Genomic DNA, 8228 nt, shown 5'->3' with positions numbered 1-8228 from the left:
ACAAACAACCCAAGATTAGGCAGAGCGGAGCAGATGCTATACAGGAAGAAAAAACAACAGCTGGGTTTCTGGAAGTCAGCAGAAAGACTGTCCAGACTTGGCACACTGACTGGTCTCACTTCAAATTCATAACCACCCACCTGAAATGCACCTTAATATTTCTGGCGATCATATTACATTTCTCTAGTACATTTACTCTCTACTGTCATAGATGACTTTTCACAGCTCACCTCTTTTAAAACCTCTCCAGCAACTCCTTTCCTGTCTGATGACACTTGCTTCTTCCTCGTTTAAAAATATTGAAGCGATCAGAAGAAAACCTCTGTGGATTTCTACCACTGCATCTATATACCTACCAACATCTGCATGGATGTATCCTGGTTTTCCACCTGTGAACATACTCTCCATTCACCTGTCTAAAGCTAATCCCTCCATCGGAGCACTAGACCGTTTGCCTTCTCAAGCATATGGATGCAGCAATTCACCCGCCCTCTTCTCTATTACCAAATTCCCCTCTCTACTCGGTCTTTTCCCTTCTCATACAAATGTGATCTTAATTCTCCCATCTTAAGATGTATATATATATATATATATATATATATATATATATATATATATATATATAAAATTTAAATATATATATATTTAAATTTTTTATTAGAATATGGTTGCTTTACAATGTTTTGTTAGTTTCTACTGTACAACAAAGTGAATGAGCTATACATATACATATATCCCCTCTTTTTTGGACTTCCTTCCCATTTAGGTCACCGCAGGGAACTGAGTAGAGTTCCCTGTGCTTTACAGTAGGTTCTCATTAGTTATCTATCTTACACATAGTATCAATAGTGTATATATGTCAAGCCCCATCTCCCAATTCATCCCCCTCCCTTTCCCCTTGGTATCCATACATTTGTTCTCTATGTCTGTGTCTCTATTTCTGCTTTGCAAATAAGATCATCTATACCATTATTTTAGATTCCACATATGTGTATTAATATACAATATTTGTTTTTCTCTTTCTGACTTACTTCACTCTGTACGACAGTCTCTAGGTCCAGTCACATCTCTACAAATGACCCAATTTTGTTCCTTTTTATGGCTAAGTAATATTCCATTATATATATGTACCACACCTTCTTTATCCATTCATCTCTTGATGTACATTTAGGTTGCTTCCATGTCCTGGCTATTGTAAATAGTGCTGCAATGAACATTGGGGTGCATGTGTCTTTTTGAATTATGGTTTTCTCTGGGTATATGCCCAGTAGTGGGATTGCTGCGTCATATGGTAGTTCTATTTTTAGTTTTCTAAGGAACCTCCATACTGTTCTCCAGAGTGGCTGTATCAATTTACATTCCCACCAACAGTGAAAAAACGTTCCTTTTCTCCACACCCTCTCCAGCATTTGTTGTTTGTAGATTTTTTGATAATGGCCATTCTGACCAGTAAGTGGTACCTCACTGTAGTTTTGATTTGCACTTCTCTAATTATTAATGATGTTGAGCACCTTTTCATGTGCCTCTTGGTCATCTGTATGTCTTCGTTGGAGAAATGTCTATTTAGGTCTTCTGCCCATTTTTTGATTGGGTTGTTTTTTTGATATTGAGTTGCATGAGCTGATTCTATATTTTGGAGATTAATCCCTTGTCAGTTGCTTCATTTGCAAATATTTTCTCCCATTCTGAGGGCTGTCTTTTCATCTTGTTTACGGTTTCCTTTGCTATTCAAAAGCTTTTAAGTTTAATTAGGTCCCATTTGTTTATTTTTGTTTGTATTTTCATTACTCTAGGAGGTGGGTCAAAAGAGATCTTGCTGCGATTTATGTCAAAGAGTGTTCTGCCTATGTTTTCCTCTAGGAGTTTTATAGTGTCTGGCCTTACATTTAAGTCTTTAATCCATTTTGAATTTATTTTTGTGTATGGTGTGAGGGCGTGTTCTAATTGCATTCTTTTACATGTAGCTGTCCAGTTTTCCTAGCACCACTTATTGAAGAGGCTCTTTTCTCCATTGTATATTCTTGCCTCCTTTGTCATAGATTAGGTGATCATAGGGTGTGAGTTTATCGCTGGGCTTTCTATCCTGTTCCATTGATCTATATTTCTGTTTTTGTGCCAGTACCATATTGTCTTGATTACTGTAGCTCTGTACTATAGTCTGAAGTCAGGGAGCCTGATTCCTCCAGCTCTCTTTTTCTTTCTCAAGATTACTTTACCTATTCAGGGTTTTTTTTTGTTTCCATACAAATTGTAAAATTTTTTGTTCTAGTTCTGTGAAAAATGCCATTGGTAATTTGATAGGGATTGCACTGAATCTGTAGATTGCTTTGGGTAGTATAGTCATTTTCACAACGTTGATTCTTCCAATAAAGAACATGTTATATCTCTCCATCTGTTTGTGTCTTCTTTGATTTCTTCCATTAGTATCTTGTAGTTTTCTTAGTACAGGTCTTTTGCCTCCTTAGGTAGGTTTACTCCTAGGTATTTTATCTTCTTGTTGCAATGGAGAATGGAACTGTTTCCTTAATTTCTCTTTCTGATCCTTTGTTGTTAATGTATAGGAATGCAAGAGATTTCTGTATATTAATTTTGTATTCTGTGACTTTACTAAATTCATCGATTAGCTCTAGTAGTTTCCTAGTGGCATCTTTAGGATTTTCTATGTATTGTATCATGTCATCTGCAAACAGTGAAAATTTTACTTCTTCTTTTCAATTTGTATTCCTTTAATTTCTTTTTCTTCTCTGATTGCCAAGGCTAGGACTTTCAAAACTATGTTGAATAATAGCGGCAAGAATGGGCACCCTTGTCTTGTTCCTGATTTTAGAGGAAATGCTTTCAGTTTTTCACCGCTGAGAATAATGTTTGCTGTGGGTTTGTCATATATGGCCTTTATTATGGTGTGGTAGGTTCCCTGTATGCCCACTTTCTGGAGAGTTTTTATCATAAATAGCTGTTGAATTTTGTCAAAATTTTTTTCTGCATCTATTGAGATGATCATATGGTTTTTATTCTTCACTTTGTTAATATGGTTTATCACATTGATTGATTTGTGTATACTGAAGAATCCTTACATCCCTGGGATAAACCCCACTTGATCATGGTGTATGATCCTTTTAATGTGATGTTGGATTCGGTTTGCTAGTATTTTGTTGAGGATTTTTGCGTCTTGTTCATCAGTTATATTGGCCTTTTTTTATGATATCTTTGTCTGGTTTTGGTGTTAGGGTGATGGTTGCCTCGTGGAATGAGTTTGGGAGTGTTCCTCCCTCTGCAATTTTTTGGAAGAGTTTGAGAGGGATGGGTATTAGCTCTTCTCTAAATGTTTGATAGAATTCGCCTGTGAAGCCATCTGATCCTGGACTTTTGTTTGTTGGAAGATTTTAAATCACAGTTTCAATTTTATTACTTGTGATTGGTCTGTTCATATTTTCTATTTCATCCTGGTTCAAACTTGGAAGGCTGTACCTAAGAATTTGTGCATTTCTTCCATTTTATTGACATATATTTGCTTGTAGTAGTCTCTCATGATCCTTTGTATTTCTGCAGTGTTAAGTTGTAATTTCTCCTTTTTCATTTCTAATTTTATTGATTTGAGTCCTCTCCCTTTTTTTCTTGATGAATCTGGCTAAAGGTTTATCAATTTTATTTATCTTCTCAAAGAACTAATTTTTAGTTTTATTGATCTTTGCTGTTGTTTTCTTCATTTCTATTTCATTTATTTCTGCTCAGATCTTTATGATTTCCTTCCTTCTACTAAGTTTGGGGTTTCTTTGTTCTTCTTTCTCTAGTTGCTTTAGGTGTAAGGTTAGGTTGTTTATTTGAAATTTTTCTTGTTTCTTGAGGTAGGATTTTATTGCTATAAACTTCCCTCTTAGAACTGTTTTTGCTGCATCCTATAGGTTTTGGGTAGTCATGTTTTCCTCGTCATTTGTTTCTAGGTATTTTTTTATTTCCTCTTTGATATCTTCAGTGATCTCCTGGTTATTTAGTAGTGTATTGTTTAGCCTCCATGTGTTCGTATTTTTTAGTTTTTTTCCTGTAATTGATATCTAGTCTCACAGCGTTGTGGTCAGAAAAGATACTTGATATGATTTCATTTTTCTTAAATTTACCAAGGCTTGATTTGTGACCTAAGATATGATATATCCTGGAGAATGTTCTGTGTGCACTTGAGGAGAAAGTGTATTCTTCCGCTTTGGGGTGGAATGTCCTCTTATAAATATTAATTTAACCTATCTGGTCTCTTTTGTCATTTAAAGTTTGTGTTTCCTTATTAATTTTCTGTCTGGATGATCTATCCATTGGTGTAAGTGGACTGTTAAAGTCCCCCACTATTATTTCATTACTGTCAATTTCCCCTTTTATGGTTCTTAGCATTTGCCTTATGTATTGAGGTGCTCCTATGTAGGGTGCATAAGTATTCACTACCGTAATACTTATGCTTGGATTCACCCCTTGATCATTTCGTAGTGGCCTTCCTTGTCTCTTATAATAGTCATATATATATATAGAGAGAGAAACCAACGAATCCTCAGAGATCACCTAGGTCAATGGTTCTCAAACCTGAGTCAACATTAGAATCCCCTTGGGGAGCTTTAATAAGAATCCCAAGACCAGGTCGCCTGCTCCTCCAGAGATTCTGATTTACTTGGTCTGAGGCATGACCTGGGCATCAGTATTTTGTGCATTTCCTGTGATTCTAATGTGCATCCGAAGTTAATAAGCACTGATTTAACCTAGATTTATCATTAAATGAAGTAATGAAAGTTGAGAGAGGTGAAGCAGCCCACGCAAATCCAGACAAATAATTAGTGGTAGAGCCAAGACAAAATTCCAGCAAAGCTGATTCCCAGTCCACTGCTCTTTTGACAACATCAGGCAATATGTCATACACACAAATGTAATCTTTGGCAAAGAAGTATGAATGCCACCGTAAGTAATGAACTTGCTAATTGTTCACCTCCACAGAGGATGTTGGCCTTTTAGTCATCAGTCACAATAGGAGAGCTTAAAACTAGGATGCTGAAAAGCTGAGTGTAATAGGGAATGTGAAGAAGCCCCTGCCATGGTACCCACAGCAGATGTTTCAGAAGTTTCGGGATGGTTAGGGACCCAGGGGAGGGTGCCAAGGAGCAGCATGAGGTGCGCTGTGATAAATGGACCTGTCTTTTTCCCATTACAGGAACATAGCAAGTTTCAAGAAGCGAATTAGAAACCTAGAATGATTAATTGTGTGGTCTACAATGAGCCCTGTTGTGTTTGTCTATGAATTCCTTTGCTCTGCAGATCAGACACACCAGGTGCAGAGAAACACCTGGCTATGATGAACCCTCTGAATTTCCTAGTAACCCAGTCCAGAAAAGGTGAAGAGGGGTTTTGTTTACAGGTGAACAGTAGGAAGGGAATCAAAGCTGATGAGAAAATTGATGTGGTGGAATAAGAACAAAAGCATCCCTTTAACATCAGGCCAAGCTGCTGTCATACCTCTGGCTTTCTCTCCTTTTTTTCTACACCTACTTGGCATCAATGAGAAACAAAATACTTTAAGGAAGTCATAACTTCAATCTTATGTATCCCACCCACTGATTCAGCTGACCTGGCAGTCACCTTTGCATTCTCCATAAGGAAGTTTCAGCTAAGCATCAGTGGTGGAGAGCATAGCAGTTGAGCTCATGGGTTTCTGGGTCCAAATCCTGTATTTTACTCTCCATATAACATTGCACAAGTTACCTAAAGTTTCTGGGCTTCTCGACCTTCCCTACCTATAAAATAAGGCTAATAATACCCACCCTGGGATTCTTGTGATGACTGTATGAGACATGGATGTAAGGTGCCTGATACAATCAATAAATGATAGGCATTCTTGTTAAACAAGACGGCAAGGAAGATTTCTGCTATTTCTCTTTAAACTGTTACAAGCATTTTAACAATACTGTTTGCATACCAAATGAATATGTCGATTATACATCATTGCTGCTCCTTCCTTAAAGCTGATGAAGTACACTAATATTTAATCAGCTAATTTTGTTGAACTGTGGAGGCAACATGACTTGGTAGAAAGTTCTAGATTCAAATACCAGCTCTGTTGTTTACTAATTGTGAATCTTGGACAAGTTGTTTAATTTCTCTATGCCTCATCTGTTTTTTAAAAAGTGAGAAGGAAAATACCTCATTTTCAGGGTTGTTGTGAGAATTAAATGAGATAATGCAAACGTCTAGTACATATTAGGTATCTATAATAAGGGATAATTGACAAGACAGCACATATGGTAATAAAACTGCTCTTTTTTTTTTTGCGGTACGCAGGCCTCTCACTGTTGTGGCCTCTCCCGTTGCGGAGCACAGGCTCCGGACGCACGGGCCCAGCCGCTCCGCGGCATGTGGGATCCTCCCGGACCGGGGCACGAACCCGCGTCCCCTGCATCGGCAGGTGGACTCTCAACCACTGCGCCACCAGGGAAGCCCTGCTCTCCATTTTTAATGTTCCTAATTGTCTTCACTAATTCATAACAGCATTTCTCCAAGTTAGTTTGAATTTTTTATGTTTTGTCATATGGTTTAATTCCAAGTAAAGCTTGTTGACAAGCGACCACCTCAGAATGGTTTTTGGAGAGGGTATTGTCTAAAACAGATTTTTGTAGACGCAACTCTTTAAAAAATATCCAAGAGAAAAAAATATAAACCTCTTTTAGTCAACCACAAACCTTTAGAGAGGGGAAGAAGCTTTTACATTTATCTTCTCTATGGGTAAACAATTTGGTTTAGCCTAATTGAAATCAAGGAGAAAAAAAGAAAAGAACACAAATCTATGTAAAACAGAGTATATCTATGACAAATGTTTCCAAATATGTGGTAAGAAAATTGGTACGTTAAATATCTCTAGCCTGTCTTGTTTCTAAAAAGCCAAGGCAGTTAAATTAGTCTGATTTATTTCCTAAAGTGGTCATTTGGATTATGTTACCAATAATGGAACATCAGTATCTCTAGAAGCAAAAGATTCAAAATACATAAAGACATTTTTATGGTCTGCCAAGCCTATTTCTAAAATACTCTAAATCTGATACTGCCTTAGGCTGGGTTCCCTGGGAGTAGACACTGAGACAAAGATTCATGGGAAACGGTTTATTAAGGAAGTGCTCCCAGAAAAAGAACTGGTAAGGGAGAGATGAGCAGGAGCAGAAAAAGACAAGCAAGGCTTTTCCCATGGAGGGTAACCTGGGCCTGATCCTGCAGAGAACTCTGGAGGGTTAATTACACCTCAGAGTGGTCCCACCTGGAAGAGAGCTGGAGCTTTCCTCCTGCCATGCCTGTCAGCCATTGGCCAGGGCCATCCCGGGAGATGACACATAGGCTCCCAGACACATCCTGCTCTCTAGAGCAATCCGCCAAGAAGAGTCGCAGGTTCTGACCCTTGCAAGTAAAAGCGCAAGGACGCTGGGGGAAAGGCACCCTGAAGCAGGAAAAGGTAACCTTCCATAGAGCAGGGAGGGGATGAGAGAAAAAAAAATAAAGTCAGAAACAGTTAGCTTTCCTCTCCGTTTTTCCAAAGCAATTTTTTTCTTTCATTACACCCCAGCTTTTCTATTATCAATGTAACAAACACAAAACATAGATACGGTTGAGGCATACATTACCTCTATAAGTAGTGTTGTATCAATCCAACCTAGATAGGTAGATTAAGCAGGAAACAAGCTAGTGTGTTTAGATCAAACTTTTTTTTTAAATTATACACTCAGTTAATTCAACATGTGCATATAGGTCACTGAATATGAGGGAACTGCTATAATTTATTTATAGTTGTGAGACAGCAAAAATTTACAAGTATAATAGCAATCCCTTATATTAATATCCTATACACACACTTTTAAGAACACCCATATGCTTTTTGCAAATCTTTTTGCCAATGTTATTTTGTTTTGATTCTATTTATTAAAATGTAATTTCATGCCTGTTGAAACTAAAAGTAATAAAATTGAGCGTGCATTTTATAGAGCTTTTTAATTTCATTTTTCCAGTTATTCATTTTTATTTTGTTTTATGATATTGTTAGCCCAAGACAGCCTGGAAATTTTAACACACTTGGTCCGGCCCAACGGCTAGTTTGAGAATCACTGCTGGACCCCAGTCGGCTTCCCTGATGCCTGGGGGAATGAGCTCAGCCCCAGAGGAGGCGTCAGAGCTGGGCGGAAAAGGCAAGGAAGAGACACACCCACATTTATAATAAT

Source organism: Delphinapterus leucas, chromosome 6 (genome assembly GCF_059928025.1).
Source record: "Delphinapterus leucas isolate spDelLeu-1000000601 "Yukka" chromosome 6, BTC_Dleu_Yukka2, whole genome shotgun sequence".
In the NCBI taxonomy this organism is placed as follows: domain Eukaryota; kingdom Metazoa; phylum Chordata; class Mammalia; order Artiodactyla; family Monodontidae; genus Delphinapterus; species Delphinapterus leucas.
This window is presented reverse-complemented; position numbering follows the sequence as displayed.